Below are 20,244 nucleotides of genomic sequence, written 5' to 3' on the forward strand. Positions count from 1 at the left end.
AGTATCTCATATTTTCTACTTCAGGTATTCTGTTACACCTTAGGCTTTTGGAAGATTTTTTTTAAAGAATCTCACTTTCAAATGTGCAAAATGGTGCAAATGCTGTGGAGAAGAATATGGCAGTGCCTTCAAAAATTAAAAGTAGAATTAAAAATAGAGTATGACCTAGCAATTCTATTTCTGGGTTATGGTCAAAAGAATTGCAAGCAGAGTCATAAAGAGATATCTGTACACCTATGTTCATAGCAGTGCTATTCATAACAGCCAAAAGATGGAAGCAATCCAAGTGTTCCTTCATGGATGAATGGCTAAATAAAATGTGGCGTAAACCCACAATAGAATATTATTCACCCTTAAAGAGAAAGGAATTCTGACACATGCTATAACATGAATGAAGCTTGAGGACATTATGCTAAGTGAAAGTAACCAGTCACAAAAAGACAAGTACTGTATAATTTCATTTACACGAGGCACCTAGATTCATAAAGCCAAATTCATAAAAACAGAAAATAGGATGGTGGTTTCCAGAGCTTGAAGGAAGAGGAGAATGGAGAGTTACTGCTGTTTAGTGGGTACAGAATTTCAGTTTTACAAAATGAAAAGAGTTCTGGAGATTGACGGTGATGATGGTTATATAACAATACGAATGTATTTAATACTATAGTAGGTTTTATCTTATTTTGTTTTATTGTGTATTTTACTGCAATTACCACATTTTTAAAAAAGATAGTGCTTGTTGAAATATTTAAAAAAAATAAGAAACAAAAAAAATCCCACTTTTTAAGCTTTGATTTCTAATTCCAAGACATGGTGGAGCTATGAATATAGATTATAAAATCAAAATGAACCTTCTAAGCTAAGAGACTATACTGTTGTCAGATTTTGCTCAAATACTATGACATTCAACTCAGCATCCACCATATTTATGGCACTTTTGGGGGTGTAGCAGGTATAGACTGTATAGGAGAGAATCTCAGGCATGGGAAAATTTAAAGTCTTCTTGAAGGAATAAAACACATATGCTAGTAACTATACTGTGGGGTTGGTTGCTATGTGAAAGAGAGAATTAAATCATGGGAAAGCATAGAAGGAAGAGGTCACAGTCAATGTGGGGAATAATAGATGGAGTTGATGACAGTTGATTTGAGTTTTGAAAGCTGGGTAGACATTGATAAGCAGAGATAGGGGGTAGTCTTTCCAAGTAGAAGGAACAGAAAATAGAAAAACATGAGCAGCATTCCAAGAACAGGGAACTGGATGTAGGCAGACACAGGGGGTTGGATCCACTTTAGACCTAAGTTGAGGCAATAAAGAAACCATGAAAGACAGCTCTTATAAAGATTTTAAAGTTGTAATCTGCACTGGTTATCTTACAATGAATATGAGAATGTAGGTAGGATATCAGCCAGAAAAATATTACAAAAGCATGTAAAAATGATCACCTGAAACACAGGAATGGCTACAGAAATCAAAATAAGGGGAAGCGATGAGCTGTTGTGGGAAGCAGCAGGTAAAACAAGGAGGGGTGGAAAGAGCACGAGATTGGGAGTCAAGCGTCCAGGTTGTAATCTTGGTTTTACTAGCTCTTACTTTGTATAAGCTTGGAAGGTCACTTAACATCTTGCTGCTTCAGTTTTCTCATCTCTAAAATTTGGGAGGGAGTCTGGATGATTTTAAGGGTTACTTCCAGCACCAGAGTTCCAGGATTCTAAACTCAAGTTAATGATTTGGTGGAGTCATCACAAGAGGAGTGATGGTTGCAGCCTGGATGTGCAGAAGGTCACCAAGGAAGAGATGACCACGGTGAAAGACTAGCCTCCCTTCCCTGGGTATAGTAAACAAGGCTATATCTCAGTGCAGTCCTGCCGGCAAAGGATTTGTAAGGCAAACTGGACTGGTTGTTGGTCTGGCAGGAGAGAGCACTGGGGAGAACAGCTGAGCTAGCAAGGGCGCGCGTCTATATTTTATGGTCCCGTTCCTCTGGCTTGAGCGATGGCACTACAATCGTTCTGGCAGGCCCAGCAGCAGGTGCACCACCAATGTTTGTGTTGCTCAGCTCTGCAACAGTACAAGCTAGGCCAGGGAAATGGCAGCTGCTCGGCTGAGCCAGGCGATGGGAAGGAATTGTTTTTAGATGGCTTCACAGCTGACAGCAGACACAAATCATTATTGTTTATGAAGAGGATTTCTCCTGTCATTTAGCATTTCACTGTTAGACAAAAAGATTCAATGGAGTGAACACAGTAATTGGTTTGGTGAACCAAACAGGTGAACACAGTATTTGGTTTGGTGCTTTTCTTACCTAGAATCTAGAATTTCAAAAAAGTGTGATCCCAAACCAGCTAATTTGTGTCATGGAGTGCTACCTTAACCCCCACCCCCACATTAATGAACAGTACTCATCCAGCTACTATAGAGACCCCAATTGGCCAAGACCTTTCTTTGAGTTAACAAATATTCATATGGAACCATCTCACCCCAATGCAGTAATACCCTACCTTACATAGTTTTTTCCACGTTATTAAAATCCTTGTATAGGCCCTATTCCTTCTCACAACTCGTGTCTATATGAGTAAGATCTCATATATATTCCTGCACCAAAAAATGCTGTTTCTTATCAGATCTCAAAAAAGTCTATTTCTGGTGTTCCTAACATGCTCTTTGGAACATTAGTCTTAAGAGATATAGGAATTTGCAGTTTGGGTTAAAGAAGATCTACCATACAGTAAATCCTATGAGAGCAAGGAATTATTTTTTGTTTCATTCATTAACCCTGGAACAAGACCTGGCACATAGCAGAGTTAAATAATTGTTAGATAAATGGAATCTATGGGTCATGATGATGATTGGGCCTTCAGAAATCAGGTTACAGGACAAAGCCTTTAGAAATTTGTTAATATCTCTAGACTAAATACTCTATTTAGGATAGATTGTCTCTCCCAGAACCAAGGTTCCCCATCAGCATCCATAGTTGTGGTCCAGTAAAAACGTGTTTCCAAGGAAAGAACCTAGTAGATCTCAGATGATGGTAATGATGTAGAAAAGCCCAGGAGAGCCTGAGGAGCTTGTGATAATGTTTATATCTAGAAACAACTTTGCTGGTGGTCTTGCAGAAACACAGTTAAGAATGGGGCCTGGCATACATTTGTAAACTTTATGTCTAAAGATAACAATGTTTAGATATATTTATATATGAAATAATGAACACCCGAAGAGTTCTAATATCCATATGCCTTAATATTACTTAGCTGCTTACATTTTAAACTAAGCTATATAAGAGTTAAAAGCTATTGACAGAGTGATTCATTCTGTCAGAAATGTTTTTTTCTTGTGCTTTTTTAATATTTATATAATTAAATATTAGCTTGTTGATTTAAGTTCTATTTCTTTCCAGTACCCAGAAGTCTAGATCCAGAAGGAGAATTTTCCCTGGTGTGTGTTTAGTCACTGACTGAAAAATAATTTCTTCCAATTTTACTCTTAGGTAGATTAATATCAAATGTATGCATTGGTTTGAAGAACAAGCTTAAATCTTATGTTTAATTGGCAGTTATACAATTCAGAAATTATTGCAGTGGATGAAATTCTTCAATACAATAGGTTTTAATGGAATATGGAACCACCTAAAATCTTCAAAGTACACAAATCTCTAGAAAAAAATAACAGGTGTGTGATAAATTAGCATACCAGTCTATGCACAGACATTTCAGACAGAATAGAGAGGATTTTAATCTGAGAGACCAAAATATATACATATTTTAGTATTGTGAAGAACCAAAGCATAAGGCATTACAATCTGTGACATAACACAGTCAGCAAGGCAATCCAAGGAGGAAACCCATTAAACATTAGTATAATTGAAAATCACTAAAGAATCCAATGTGACCTATAGAAAAGTATCTGGAGAACAAGCAGAGTTCTGCCCATGTATCTACCCCAGGATGAGGCGGGACAATATGGAAATGAATAAAGCCAGAGCACTGGGTGGAGTGTTCATCTGAAAGCCAGATCTGAGGGAAAATATGACATGAAAGCAAACATGTGATGTAATAGAAGACAAAAAATGCCAAAGGGCTTCTTGTACTACAAGCATCTTCTGTTCATCTGAGCACTAAATCAGGGTGTGATTTCATCTTCATAAAACTATGTAAATCTTAGCTTAGGAGAAAGAGATGAATACGAAGATTTCCAAGAGTGATGAGCATTTATTTTGCACTGGGCAAGGTTGGTATTTCTTGGTCATGTTCTGGGTCATCAAATGTCCTCTTAAATTTTTCTTATTTCTCTGTCTGTCTCTGTGAAAGTTATTTATTTATTTTTTATTTTTTTTTTTATTTTTTTTTTTTTGTGAAAGTTATTTAAATGGAATATTTGCTATTTTACATTTCCATTACTACTGGAAAAAAGTGGAAAAGCTCAAGTTTTAAGATAATGTACTCTAGCCTAAATAATTAAACACTGATTATATCGGGAAACAATGGAGATACAGATGGATTAAAGAGTAATATAAAAATACATATATACCTACAATATAAATGTGAATATTTTTGTGATCTTGGGGTACAAAAGTACTTCATGTGGTAGATTGAGTAATGTTCTACAAAAATTCATGTCCACAGAAACTTATGAATGTGACTGTATTCGGAAATAAAATCTTGGCAGATGTAATCAAATTAAGATGAGCTCATACTAGATTAAGATAGGCTCCAAATTCAGAAGAAAACCAAAGCTGGGAGCATCACAATGCCAGACGTCAAGCTATATACAAAGACAGCATGGTACTGGCACAAAAACAGACACGTAGATCAATGGAACAGAATAGAGAACACAGAAATGGACCCTCGACTCTGTGGTCAACTAATCTTTGACAAAGCAGGAAAGAATATCCTATGGAAAAAAATACAGTCTCTTCAATAAATGGCGTTGGGAAAATTGGATAGCCACATGCAGAAGAATGAAACTGGACTATTTTCTTATACCATACACAAAGATAAAATCTAAATGGATGGAAGATCTAAATGTGAGACAGGAATCCATCAAAATCCTAAGGGAGAACATGGGTATCAACCTTTTTGAACTTGGCCACAGCAACTTCTTGTAAGACACATCTATGAAGGCAAGGGAAACAAAAGCAATAATGAACTATTGGGACTTCATCAAGATAAAAAACTTCTGCACAGCAAAGAAAACCATCAACAAAACTAAAACGCAATCTACAGAATGGGAGAAGATATTTTCAAGTGACATATCATATAATGGGCTAGTATCCAAGATAAATAAAGAATTTATCAAAGTCAACATCCAAAAAAACACAATCTAGTCAAGAAATGGGCAGAAGACATCTCTCCAAAGACCTACACATAGCCAACAAGCACATGAAACAATGCTCCACATCACTTGTTATCGGGGAAATACAAATCGAAACCACAATGAGATACCACTTTACACTGGTGAGAATGGCTAAAATTAACAAGACAGGAAACAACAAATGTTGATGAGGATATGGAGAAAGGGGAACACTCTTACACTGTTGTGGGGAATGTAAGCTGGTGCAGCCACCCTCAAGAAGTTAGAAAAGAACTACCCTATGACCCAGCAATTGCACTACTGGGTATTTACACTAAAGATGTAGGTGTAGTGAAATGACATGGCACCTACACTCCAGTGCTCATAGCAGCAATGTCTACAATAGCAAAACTATGGAAGGATCCAAGATGTCTTTCAACAGATGAATGGATAAAGAAAATATAGTATATAAACACAATGGAATATTATTCAGCCATCAGAAAGGATGGATACTACCATTTACATCAACGTGGATGGAACTGGAGAGTATTATGCTGAATTAAATAAGTCAGTTGGAGAAAGTCAATTATTATGTGGTTTCACTCATACATGGAATATAAGAAATAGTGCAAGGGACCATAAGAGAGGGCAGGTGGGGGGAACTGAGTGGAGGAAAATTAGAGAGGAAGACAAGCCATGAGAGACTCCTGACTCTGGGAAATAAAGAGTTGTGGAAGGGGAGGTGGAGAGGAGATAGGGTAACTGGGTGATGGGCATTAAAGAGGGCACATGATATGATGAGCACTGGGTATTATGCTCTATGTTGGCAAATTGAATTTAAAGGGGAAAAAAAAGCTCTAAATTTGATATTACCAATGTCTTTATAAAAACAGGAAAATTTGGACACACAGACACAGACATACAAGGGAAAGCCTGTTGAACAGGGGGGCAGAGATCAGACTGATGCATCTACAAGCCAAGAAAGCCAAGAGTTGCAGGGAATCACCAGAAGCTAGGAGAGAAGTGTGAGAACAGATGAGGTTTACCCTCAGAGCTTCTGAAAGGAATAATTCCTACTGACACCTTGATTTTGGACTTCTAGCCTCCAGACCTGTAAGAGAATAAATTTCTGTTGTTTTTAAGCCACCCAGTTTGTGGCAACTTGTTACAGCAATCACAGAAGTAAATATTTAGGAAGTAAATAGAAAAGGAAGAAACAGAACCCCCCCAAATTGGTTATTTGACTTACTAAAATATTTAAACATTTGCCTGTAAAGAAACATAAAACCAAAGTTTAAAAAAAGCAAGAACTGAGAGAAATTAACCATGTATTTGAAACATTTATGTCATATACAGTGGTTAATATCCTTAGTATACAGAGAATATATAAAATGAGCAAGCAACCATTACAAAGTTGTGGCAAAGATCTGAATAGACAATTAATGAAAGAAACAAAGATGCACAATAAATATATGAATACATATTCCATATCCCTAATAACTATGAAAAAATGAGAAACTACTTTTATCTACAAAATTTGAAATTAATAGCAAAAATGTGCATGACATTGTTCTAAGCACATTACATATTGCCAGCTCATTTATTATTTACAACAACCCCATGAGCTAATAGGGTTATTGTTAGATAATATTATCTTCATGTCATAAAGGAAAAAAAAGCCATAAATTTAGCAAGAATATACTGAAATGGCCATCCTCATATATTACAGACTGAGGGCTAATTTGGCAAATTTTGTTTTAAACACAAGCATATCTTTTTTTTTTTTAACACAAGCATATCTTTTAATGCAAGAATTCCCTTTATAGGAAGTTGTCCTTAAAAAACATAAAAGGAACAAGGTGTTAACAGATATTATCTCTGTGTAATTAAGGTGTATCTTTATACTCTTTTGTACATTCTTTATATTTTTCTGTTTTCCAGATTTTTAAATTTCTAACGTATAGCCTGTGAATTGTATCCCTTAGTTTGGCAGTGCTCAACTTGACAGCCCTGATGATTTTTAAAAAGCAGATGAGAATTTCTGGCTGTAGATAATTGACAATTTTCCTTGTGTTACTGAGAAATCAGATATGGCAGATGGGGAGCTGGAGGGGGATGGGGAGATATAAGCTTTATGATAGAACACTTTGTCTTCCCCGTAAAGGAGTCACAGCCACATAAAAATTATTTGATACTATTTTTATTCATCCTAAGTAAGTATTGGTTAAAATGTTTTTATCAGTTTTTAGGTGGAAAATTGGAAGTACATATTGTTTGCCTTACCTAGTATTCAAAAACTGACCTTAAAGTCAGTGCTGTGGCCTGTTTCCAGCAAGGATGTATGAACTCATGGCATATGTTATCATACATACCTTTTATCCAACTTATTTCCTTACTTTTATTTTCTCTTTGATTTTTTTCCCTTGATTTATTTCAAATGTATTTTATGATACCATCTTGGATGCTTCTTTATAGACCTTCTTAAATCTTTTCTTAGAATACAGCACAGTGTGAATAAAAATGTATTATATTATTTTTTAAAAAAACTTCAAGGCAATAATCATTAGAAAACTGTGGAGAGAACAGTAACCATTTTTCTAGACATCTAGAATTTTAAAGAGGAAATAAAACAAATATGTAAACTAGTTACATTAAGATAAAACAAAAACTAGTATAAGTGACTTTTAAATAAATGTAACGTGAATGTTTTAAATGATCACCAAGAAGCAAAGAAAGGTGAATTGTGTCATATTTTGTGTGCTATACTGTTGTAAACCCGCTTAAACTCTGGGTTCCTAGGGTTGCCCCTTTCTTTTAATGGCTACATTTCGGAGATAGGTAATCATATGCTGAATCTCCATGGCTAAGTGTTTGATTTATTATTAGTTTTGATTTGAGAATATTCTGTGCATGCAGTCAAAAAAGGCACAAATGAAACAATGACATTTGGAAAGCAGTAAAACCTGAGGGTAAGAGTTCAGAAGAAATTAAATATGCCCTGTCAGCTACTAAAAACAAATAAAAATTAAAAAGCCCAAATGCACTTGGAAAAGTTCAAAAAGTAGAGTTTCACATGTCTGAAGAGGAAATAAATCATTTTATTCAATATGGCCTACATCAGGTGGCCTGGGATATCATATACAGTTTTACACTTACCAAAGAGAAACATCAATACCTTGGCTAGAATTCAAAGGCACCCAAAGAAATCAACCAGATGATAAAAGGATAAGAGGATTGAGTCTATGAAGAGAGATTAGAGAAAATTAATGTGTTCAACAAAGAGTAAAAGAAGAGAGAGGATCGAGGCTTTTCCTTAAATACTTGAAAAAAAGTACCACAAACGAGAAGTTGGAGCCTCCCAACAGGAGCAAGAAGGTAACAGGGACTTATCCAGAAGTCTCTGTAGACAGAGTGCCCAGGGCTCAAGGTACTGTTAGAGACCTACAGAAATGTTTTAACTTCTTTCAGAAATCAGAAGAAAAAAAGAATATTATCATAATAAATATATCAAAATGGATCAAGCCTGGGTTGTATTCATCTTTATGCCAACACATTCATAAAACATAATTTTCAATGTGTTTTTATGGAGGAAGGAGCCTACAATGACAAAAAGTGGCCAGGGCCCATGAAAGTCAGAATGTGGCCTTGGCAAATTTTAAACAAAGTATTGGATCAAATTCATCTCCATGGCCGGCTGTTGAGTGTTACTCCCAGATGATCTGGGGGGCCCGCAAAAAGGCGTCCTGAGTTGAGGCTAGGAAGAAGAGACTCATTTTCTGCATCTATGAAATTCTGATTGCATTGTCTTGATATCTCCCTATGTGTAAAATACTCATATAATTAATGCTCACGATAATGCTCTGAGGTAGGATTTGTATTTCTCTTTTACAGATGAGAAAATTGAAATTCAAAAGATGCCATAACTCACTAAGGTTAGAGATGGAGCCATCGTCACACCTGATATTGTGACTCTAAGCAGCTTATGTTCTTTTTGTTGCCCAGTTAACATGGTCCCACAACCCAAAACTGGAAAATCAAACAGATATAATTTCCAGCCACCTCCACACACCCTCCTCATCACTCCACCAAGGCCCTTCCTAGACTCATAATCCAACAGTTATGTCATTTTGTTAGCTACATCTTAAATAATTAGTTATGCCATAACACACACATTTGCAAGTTCAAATTTTCTTTGGTGTGGTTTATAACAAGAAAAGAGGCTCTTTCGGTAAGTTATCTTACTGGATCAATCTGCTTCTTTTAAAGGTTTGATCTCATTGATATAAACTTATGTGATACATAGTTTTCTAAAAAAAAATGTGTGTATACTCCTGGTGAGTGGAATGGAGAAATGATGTTGGGTGATCAAAGGTCATTTTCAAAACAAGGATATCTATTTAAAACCAGATCTTCTAGTTAGGCCAAAACATATGTAGCAATTTATACTTTGAAATTAGAATTTTTTAGAATTTATTCGAGGAGAGAGACCTCCAGGGAGTTGATAGATATGTTTGTGGATTATCACATTCCTTGGTATTTCTTGCTGTGTAGGTGTAGGCTATTGGAATTTCTGAATCAGAGAAAGTGACTTTTATTAAGAGAAATGGAGAAATTTTTATTCTACAGAATTCTTCTTAGGCAGAACGTTATATATTCTTAGAAAAAAAAAAACCCACTTGGATGAACTTCTTAGTATGAAAGATGAGATCCTAATGGGCCAATACATTGCTTTATAAAGCAAGGGGATCTTTTTACCTGGAGGGCCCTTTGCTTATGTGCCATGCTGCATTTGAGTGACCATGTTTGGCATGGAAGATGGGCAGAGTTGAAGGACTTTGCACAGAAGATGATGGAGTAATTTGAAATTTCCAGAAGATCCAGAGGGAGGGCAGAAAATCCAGGTAGGATGGTTAAAAAGGAGAGGGAGGAATGTCTAAGAAGAGCACTTAGGAGATGATTTTATATTAATTTTTAAGTTGCTTGCTATGGAGTTTGCAAAGCAAACCTTTCCCTCAAAGTCTTCAATAAAGTCTATATATCTCAATAATGCTTTTGAGAGGGTGGATTCTTTTCAAGGAATTCCAAAAGGTGCTGAGTTATGAATCAGGGTTGGCCTAAGGAAAGCCAGAGACCGCAGGCCTGGAGGCAAGAGTTGGGGCTTAGGAGAGAAACATCTGGGTTCCATTTAAGTTTTGCTCCAAAGTCAATACCACATGCTGGGAAAAGCAAAAGCATCTATATCCCTGCCCAGCACTGAATATAGAAGGAAATTAGTGTTTCTGACAGGAAAATTGCTTAAAAGGTCAAGATACCTCTTTCCCTAACATTCTAAAAATGAAAAACCAAAATATACTAAAGATATCCATTTTCCTGTAGTGTTTTTATTTTTAATCATCAGTGTTACAATCATAGAAATCCTATTGTTATCACTTCATTTTTTTTGACTGCAAAGATTTCTACTGCAATAAGTTTAATTCAATGATTCAAATCAATGTTGTTGATCAATACTGATTCTCACCAGTGTTCCTTATTGTCATTAATTATAATAATAAAGATCTTATCATCTTATTAATCTTTTGGGGGAATAGCTACTCTCAATGAAATACTGATATGACTGGGACAGATGATATAATAATTTTCCTCTAAGTGACTGAGTTACATTCCTTGCTGTGATGCACAAATGTTTTCCACACTTGCTTCTATTATTTAGCAGTGTACTTAAATTTTTTTTTTGTTCTTTAAGCAATCCAGTTTGTGGTGCTTTGTTATGACAGCCTAGCAGACTAATACTGTTACATATTTAGAACACTGAGATTCATCCAGATAAATTAGTTGATTTTTTAAAAATTGAAGTATAACTAACATACAATGTTATATTCGTTGCAGGTGTATAATATGTTGACTCCACAGTTCTATACGTTACTCAATGACCACCACAACAAGTGTTCTTTCTATACCAACTGTTTCACAAAATCAAAGTTGTTTATTTAGTCCTTTATGTTTTCCTTAGAAACACAGCAGACTGTGTTGGGAATATTGGTAAGACCACTCTGAATAGGTTTGTGCAGACAAAGTAAACAATTCATAGACACATATAATCTTGGTAATCCATGTGTTCCCAGTCCCTCCTTTTTTCTTTAGGTAGCTCGTCTTTATGAGAATTACTTCAGATTTTCACTTCCTTTATTTTACAAAGCAGCCAAGAAGATAGTTGAGTTTTAGCATGTAATCTCTGGAGCTCTGTTTGCTTTCCTGCAATGACCTGGAACCACTGGGTCACATCTAATTAATATGTTGTTGGCAGAACACACTAAACAGAAGTTGTCAAAACCAGATGATTAAAGGTTTAGATTCGGGGTTGAATTACGTGTGCTACTTCCAAGAGTTACTGCAAGTAATATGTAACTGCTTCAAGCCTACAAGGTCTAAGGCTATTAAAAAACCACACACACAAACACACACACATACACATGCACACACAAAATTCATTAGTGGATTTAAAAAAAATAATAGAATACATTGCCAGCAAGTATTTTTAAGTGGAATTTCTTTTAATACTGTCAAGTAACCTATATTTGAGATTCCATAAATTTGACACCTCTTCCCTTAAAAACCAAGAGAAGTGTGAGTTGAAATATTTTTCCCAATCATTTTGACCTAGAAGTTTTGATAAGAAAAGTGGACTTTAGGGGCTTATATTTTTCGAATTGACTGTCGACATTAATGAAGCTCACTGCGTAAGCCGGGCTTTTTCACTTATCCAATGTAAACATACTCCTAGCCTAGTATCTTTGCAAATTTTACACTATATTTGCCAACCATAAAATCTCTGCAAACATTGGACAGGATCACCTCTTGCTACCTGGTAACAATGTTTATAAATGTATTTATTCAGATAAGATGGCCAAGTACATTTAAAAAATATTTCTTTTTTTTTTAAGATTTTATTTATTTATTCATGAGAGACACAGAGAGAGAGAGAGGGAAGCAGAGAGAGAAGCAGGCACCATGCAGGGAGCCCGATGCAGGACCGATCCCGGGTCTCCAGGATCACGCTCTGGGCCCACCCACAGCAGGCACTAAACCACTGAGCCACCCAGTGATCCCTAAAAAAATATTTCTTAAAAGGAATCTCAGAAATATTTTTTTGCAAGCTGAAATCTTCATTCCTTGTTCTTCATTCCACAGATGCTGCCAATGACCAGATTTGTATAAGAATGATGAAGAGAGGGATCCCTGGGTGGCGCAGCGGTTTGGCGCCTGCCTTTGGCCTAGGGCGCGATCCTGGAGACCCGGGATCGTATCCCCACGTCGGGCTCCCGGTGCATGGAGCCTGCTTCTCCCTCTGCCTATGTCTCTGCTTCTCTCTCTCTCTCTGTGTGCCTATCATAAAAAAAAAAAAAAGAATGATGAAGAGAGGGTCTGAGTCTGTTAGCCATACAATTTTTAATTGTCCAAGTTCATTTCTTTAGAATACTTTCATAAGATATGTGAATGTAACTGAGTCAAAGTGTTTTGTTTTTTTTAAACCTCATTACCTTTCTGATTCACATATGACTTAGTGTCAGTGGGATCATGTTATTTTCACTTTCTTCTCTGCCCACTACCTGGACAGTGGGTAAGTTCTAAATTCCTTCTAAATTCTAAATTCCTTCCATTTACTTACGGCTCATTCGAAGCAATTTTGCTCTTGATTCTATAGTGCGGGCTCCTTCTGACTCTGATCTATTGGGTAGTGGAGCTGATTTGGACTCTGTTCTAAGACAATCCCCTAAGATTTTACCAGTGACTGGAATTCAGTTCTTCCAACATGCCTTATCTTTGACCCTTACCCATTTGGAGATTTGAAGCTGGGGCCAGTCCCATGTGAATCCTCAGAGTTGTTCCTCAACCATGTTCTTATGAGCAATGCTTTAATCTAGACTTCTTCCCCACAAAGAGTGAGTGTCCTCCTCTCCTGCCAACATGATTTGCCACTTGGAGCCAGTCTTGTTCCTGCTCCTTTAGCATAGTCACTGATGGAACTCTTGGTGACAGATTGAGGTGGACCCAGTTTGATATTCTGCTGTGAGCTAGTGCTGCAGAATACAGATCCTTCCTCTGATTCAGGTATTAGCTTCCTTAATCCAGAATCAAGTCATTGGATTCTTTCTGTATTTTTACTGGTGTTGAAACAAACAAATAAAAATACCCTCCTCTGGTATGCAGTTTAAAGGCTTAGAAGTGGTGAGAAGGATATATTTGACACTGTGAAATTCTGAATTTTAAAAGGGAAGTACAACTGAAAAATTTGCAAAAGTCTAACCTGTTACTAAAAATATATAATAAATATCAGCAACTTTTAGAAACTTGGCAATTCCCAATAAATGACTATAGCAGATGGTTTTATAATTTGGTTAGTCACTTTTATTAACGTTCATAGTTGGCAGCTAATCTGGTTATTAATCTTAACTTTGCCACCACGTGTGTATTTATATATTCTTTAATTTATGACTACATGACTATAACTTTCATATTCATATCAATATTATTAAAAGCAAAAAAAAATCAAACTCAGAAGCAATCAGGTGGTAATTCTACTTAGCATAAAAAAATGGTTTTGACAAATACTATAAACTATTCCTCTTGAATTAAGCCATAGATGTTCACAGGAGACTACTCATGAGATTTATTGAAGCAGATAATTCCATTATATTAGTATAGAAATAGCAACAGGAAAAGGGGACAAAAGTTCCCATCAAAAAATGCATGGTGAAATTGCAGAACTTTTGTGTATATTTTTGTCCAGAAATAGATTTTGAAGATTATTTACAAATCTTGTAAATGCCTTTATTTGCAAAAGATGAACTGTATAAATTGTTTCACATCATGAAATACTACAACATATTTTTCTTTAGAATAGGATCCCTTGACTACAGGAAACTAATGGTAATTGGATCCCCAACTTGGCTCACCCTTCCCTTTTTGGTTTCTGTCTTCTGAATATATTCTGATTTGCTTTGGTCTCAAAATATAGCACTTACAACCTAACCCAGTTCTCCCAAGCATGGGGGAGAAACTGATCTGTCTTCTTCCTTTCTTCTTTCCTTCCTTCTCATTTTCCATCTTTCGTTTCCACCCTTTCCCCTTCCACTCTTCCTTTGGCAAATACTGGGAATATAATCTCTATCTGGCACTGTATTAGGTCCTGGAGATAAAAATGAACAAAAGAAAACATGGCCTCTGCTTTCATAGAGTTTATAATCCAGTGAGGGATATAGAGAGGAACAAACAGTCTCACAAATAAATGTAAAATTGCATCTGTGACAAGTCCTAAGGAAAGGTATACAGTCTTATGAACCTGTAATAGGAGGATTTGAGCTAATCAGGGAGATCAAAAAGGCTTCTTTTGTTTTGAGCAAGATGCTTGAGGGAGGATAAAGCTAATAGGGTGACGAGAAGACAGAGAATCATCTCAGGTGAGGAAGCAAGCATATGCAGTAGAGGTGGGTAGTAAGGACCTTCGTGAAGGTGTGAGGAATGGAAAGAAGTCCAACACAAATGGAACAAGGAAGGGGATGCCTATCAGCAGGAATGAAGAAAGTGCCAGATCATGCAGGATCTTTGAGACCCTATTTTATCTCAAGCTTAACACAACAAATGGAAAACCATGAGGAGTTTTATTTTTTTTTCCATGAGGAGTTTTAAACAGGAGGAGATGAAATTTTAATTTTTGAAAGATTACAGGGAACAGTGGATTGGGAAGACACCAGAATATATGCACATGGATCAGTAAAAAGACTTGGGAACAGATAATGCCAAGGTGGCCTGTGGTAACAGGCAAGAAGACAATGGAATTGAGAACTATTTAGAAGGAAAATTGGCAAAACTTGATAATGGATCATATAAAGTGGGGAAGGGGAGGATTAGATAAAGGTGAGAGATTCATAGACTTACAGGTTCTATCTGATGTGACTGGAGGGGTGCCGTGCCATTCACTGAGGTGGGAGACATTGGAAGAGGGCCAGATTTGTGAGGAAAGATTAGGAGTACAGTTTTGTAAGAAGAGTCATTGAAAAGTGCACAAGGAAACATCAAGTAGAAGGTTTGATTATGTGTGTCTGGAGCTCAGGTGGTGATATGAATTTGTGAGTCTTCTGCATATAGACGGTAATTGAATCCATATGGAAGAACATCAAATAAAAAGAGGAAAGCCCAGAGCCCTGAACCTAGAACTCAATAATTAATAGCCCTTGAGAATAAAATGCAAAGAAAGACAGAGAAAGGAGCAGCTAGCAAGGTGGGAGGAAAAACCTAGAGGATGTTGAGGTGTCCACAGGAAATCAGTGTTTCCTTTTAGAGGGAGGGCCAGTGGTTGAGTGCTACTAAGTTAAGAATAGGAAGCATCCTTCTAGTTGATTCATATAAACTTACTGCCAGTTAAAATACTTAAATGCTTTTCAGATGTAAACAAACAACCCCAAGATCTCAATAGCTTAATGGAATCAAGATTTATTCTCCCTCACATCCTATTCCAGGGAGATTTGAATTGTTCACTTCAAAGAGGTGACTAAAGGAATATGCTGCTTTCATCTCATGGCTCCTCCAACTTGTCATTTCATGGTCTCCCTAGTATCATCCTGCTGAGGACAGGAGGCAGGGAGTGTGTGGGGGGAAGCACACCTGATCTTTGGCTTCCTCATTTTAGAAGTGACATATGTCACTCTCACTCACATTCACTCACTGACTGTCAGAGTCCGTCAGTGGCAAAGCTAATTACAGGGTAGCTGGGAAATATAAAAGAGCCAAAGTCAGACCAGTGAACATTTACAAACCCCATGACCCATACCTTGCCCGTAAACAGTTGAAGTTTGGGATCCAGGTGCAGGACCTTGAATCGACCACGATTCAGTCTCAGTGTTGGATTTCATCATTTTAGCCCAGTAGGCCTTTTTATTTTATTTATTTTATTTTTTATTTTTTTATTTTTTTAAAGATTTTATTTATTTATTCATGAGCAACACAGCAGAGAGGAGAGAGAGAAAGAGGCAGAGACACAGGCAGAGGGAGAAGCAAGCTCCATGCAGGGAGCCCGACGTGGGACTCGATTCCAGGTCTCCAGGATCAGGCCCTGGGCTTAAGGCGGCGCTAAACCCCTGAGCCACCTGGGCTGCCCCCAGTAGGCCTTTTTAGAGTTTGATTCTGAAATCTTGCATTTCCTCCTTTGCTTGAAGTTATTAAACACTTTGATCAGCATCCATTTTATGGTTTTATCCAATTATGGGATAAACTTTTTAGTTGAACAGGGCTAACAACTGAGTCCCATCTGAAATGTGTCTCGTGGTACTCCAGGTAGGTTTGAACCTACCCTTCAGCATCCCTGGTGCTGTTCAACCAGATAGGGGTTGCTCAATTGGACTAGCATTTGTAGATAATAAATAGTAAGAAGAATATTCTCCTAACATCAAGTTAAGATGTTTTTCAAAGTTAAATTAGAAAATAAATACATATGAAAATAAGATTGTCCCTCTGTCATAAGTAATCTGTGAATAAACACCTGAGGTATCTAGAGAAACCCCTATTTATGATAAATAGGGCATGAGCCTCTATAGAGAATGTGCTATAAAAACAAAAGAATATGCTATAGTCTAAATGTTTGAATCCCTCCCTGGCTAAATTTATATGTTGAAATCTCATGCCCAACATGATGTGGTCTTAGGAACTGTGGCCTTTGAGAGGTGATTAAGTCATAAGGACAGAAACCTTATGAGGAAATTAGTGCCCATGTGAAAGAGGCCCAAGAAAACTCCCTTGGCCCCTTTCCTACCCTATAAGGATGCAGCAAAAGATGCTGCTTATGAACCAGAAAGTGGGCCCTCACAAGTCACCAAATCTGCTGGTATCTTGATCTTGCACCTGCCAGCCTCCAGAATGGTGAAAAATAAATTTCTGTTGTTTATAAGCTACCAAATCTCTGGTATTTTGTTATAGCAACCCGAATGGACTAAGAATCAATATATTTATTGTCCAAACTTGGTATAAATACTAAATTGCAAGAAAGAATGTGGTCACGGAGGGAGCAGATGTTCGTGTGCTGGTGAAAAGTGCCAGGGAGCATAGACATTTATTCTGTGTGCCTCCAGCCCTAACCTAACCTAACCTGAATGCCTAACTGAGCATTCAGTCCTTCAGGCAGGTATAGCCAGATGTACATGAGTACAGTCTTGTGGCAGGCATCAGACAGACAAGAAATAAAACAGGGGGCACCTAGGTCTTCGTAACTTTGGTGTAAATAATATGGGGATGAGGAGCACAGCATAGGGAATATAGTCAATAATACTGTAATAACTTTGCTATAGTGACAGATGGCAACTAGACTTATTGAAGGGATCATTTTGTAATGTACAAAAATAATGAATTGCTATGATGAACATCTAAAACCAATAGGATACTGTATGTCAATTATATTTCAGTAAGAAAAAAATTTATAAGAGAAATTATGGTTTCATGGGTCAAGAGTTTCTGGTTGGGATGGTGAAAAAGTACTAGAGAGAGAGAGTGGTGATGGTTGTTTAATAATGTGAATTGCTGGGCAGTCTGGGTGGCTCAGCCATTTAGCGTCGCCTTCAGCCCAGGGCGTGATCCCGGAGTCCCGGGATCGAGTCCCAAGTCGGGCTCCCTGCATACAGCCTGCTTCTCCCTCTGCCTGTGTCTCTGCCTCTCTTTCTCTCTCTGTGTCTCTCATGAATAAATAAATAAAACCTTTAAAAAAATAATGTGAATCACTGAATGTCGCTGAACCGTACACTTAAAAGTGATTAAAATGACAAACTTTATGTTATGTGTATTTTACCAAAATTAAAAAAAAAAAAGAAAAAATGATGGATCTGGAACTCAGATGTGAGATTCTTATGGCACGGACACGGTTGAAATGTCCTCTGCCTGCTGCTACTCCCTTTCCTCAACCCTAGACTATATGAGGACAGTGAACTTCAAGTTCTGGGTCCCTCCAACCCAACAGAATCCACACTTCTCATCATCTGCTGAGATGACAGGGTGTGTCTCTGTGAGGACCAGGGAAGAACCCAGAGCCACATCCACTTGTTCCCTCATGAATCCTTGATCTAGTGTGCCCTCCCCTCCCCTCTACTTGCCGGCAGACCAACTCAAAGCAGGCTTGGCTGTATCCAATATATCATTCTCACCAATGTCTCATCTCATGTGTGGACCTGCCTTTGTAGTCTGGCATAGCTCAGGGCTCTCCTAGTTTTAAACCAATAATAACCAAAACAATCAATTCGCTCTATTTGCTCAGAATTTATGTATAATTCAGAATTGATAAATCTACCAGAGTATAGAATTTATCAGCCAAAATAAGAAGATTGCTCCACTTTTATGGTTATTCTACATTAATAATTTAGCAATCTGATTTAAACATCGCTATAGTTGGTGAGACACCTGAAATTTCAGAGGTGCCTGCCAACAGGTGCTTCTGGATTTAGAACTGGTGAGCAGGCTGGGGCCTCTGCAAGGAGCTGCCCTGTGTCCAGTTGTGTCCTCAGGGGCCAGCCTTACTCTTTAGCCACAAGACCTTCCAGTCATCATTTTTCTGGCTTGTCCACTTGACACTGGTGTCAAATGCTTTGTGGAAGTTTGGACATCCTGTGTCTCCTAAATTTCTGTCAACATTTAGAGTAGCTAACATTCAGAGTAGCTAAATGCTTCTTAGCAATCTTTTTATTCTTATTTGACTTCAGTGGCTTTTTTTCTAATATTTTTCTACTCATTACTTACTTTTCTCAACAGCTTTGCAGGTAAATGTGGCCAAGTGACTAGTTTCATCCAATGGAATGTAAGCGAATGTGAAATGTGAGACTTCTGGGAAATTTAGGAACCGTTGTGTCCTGCTACATCCTATCCTGTCTTCTATTGCCAGAGAAAACGGAGGTCCAGGTCCCTAGGTAAGTCGGGGGAGCAGAGCCTCTTGCTGACCTGGCTTGGGCATGTGGTGCTATTGTGTCATTTTGTGTCCACATCTTAACCAAGCTTATTCTGACTGATAATCCTGTTGGTCAGAAAATTTCTCTTTTAAGGCAACAATTGTCACACACTATGTAACGTACACACCTGAAATAGTCTATATTTTGTTTTATGAACAGCGATATACAATATGATGGCTTAGCCAAGTATCGATTCTGGAGTCAGAATGCTAGTGTTTGAATTGAGGCAACACCATTTACTAGCTGTGTGATCTTGGGCAAGTTTAATAACCTCTCTGAGCTTCGAGACATAAGAATGAGAATAGTACCTGCCTCTGAAGGTAGTTGTGAAGATCAAATGAGTTAAATTACTTAGAGTGCTGCCCGGCACACAGTAAGCATTTGATAGGTGTTTATTATAATGACTAGATATAACAGGACCCTCATGAATATTGCTGTAATTAAAGTGTGAAGCATTTTGATAATGCGATATATGTGAGTGTTGTTGTTGCAAATCAGTATATACTTTAAAATTCTGATCATGAATGCTTAATTCTATTTACCCAAAAGAAAAAAATATTAGAACTAAACATGAAGCAGCTTATAAATAATTTCAAAGAAGGCAGACTCCCGCTTCCTTGTGGATAATGAGCAGCTGCTCCACATCTGTCGTCCTGTTTTGAAGTATATATGTGTTTAGCGACTCCCCACAATAAACAGTTTCTCTCTGACTCTTGTCTTTGCTAGATAATGTTATGGGCAGTCTATCGGGCCTGTGCATGAACACACATTTCAAGTAAGCATGATTCCATTATGACTTTAAAACTTGATTTGATTTATAATTTACTTTCTCTTGTCTTTTCAAAAGATACAAACCCAATATCCAGCATCCTATTAGTAAGAGTTTAATTTTCAATTATCTATTTCCCTTATGAAAGTACTGATGAGAAAATATGTAGGCTCATTATATTCTAATCTTTGGATACTATAGTCTATTGGA

The 20,244-nt window shown here is 37.3% G+C and overlaps 1 long non-coding RNA gene across 1 annotated transcript in view; it reads left to right on the plus strand.

Moving 5' to 3' along the window:
* Positions 1 to 20,244, plus strand: part of LOC112658578 (uncharacterized) — a 45,405-nt gene that overhangs the window by 11,988 nt on the left and 13,173 nt on the right. The window contains exons 5-6 of the long non-coding RNA XR_004804322.2: positions 19,072 to 19,226; positions 19,992 to 20,040. This is a non-coding gene — a long non-coding RNA (uncharacterized LOC112658578). The remainder of the gene's footprint in view (positions 1 to 19,071; positions 19,227 to 19,991; positions 20,041 to 20,244) is intronic.

Source organism: Canis lupus, chromosome 12 (assembly GCF_003254725.2).
Source record: "Canis lupus dingo isolate Sandy chromosome 12, ASM325472v2, whole genome shotgun sequence".
Lineage (NCBI taxonomy): Eukaryota > Metazoa > Chordata > Mammalia > Carnivora > Canidae > Canis > Canis lupus.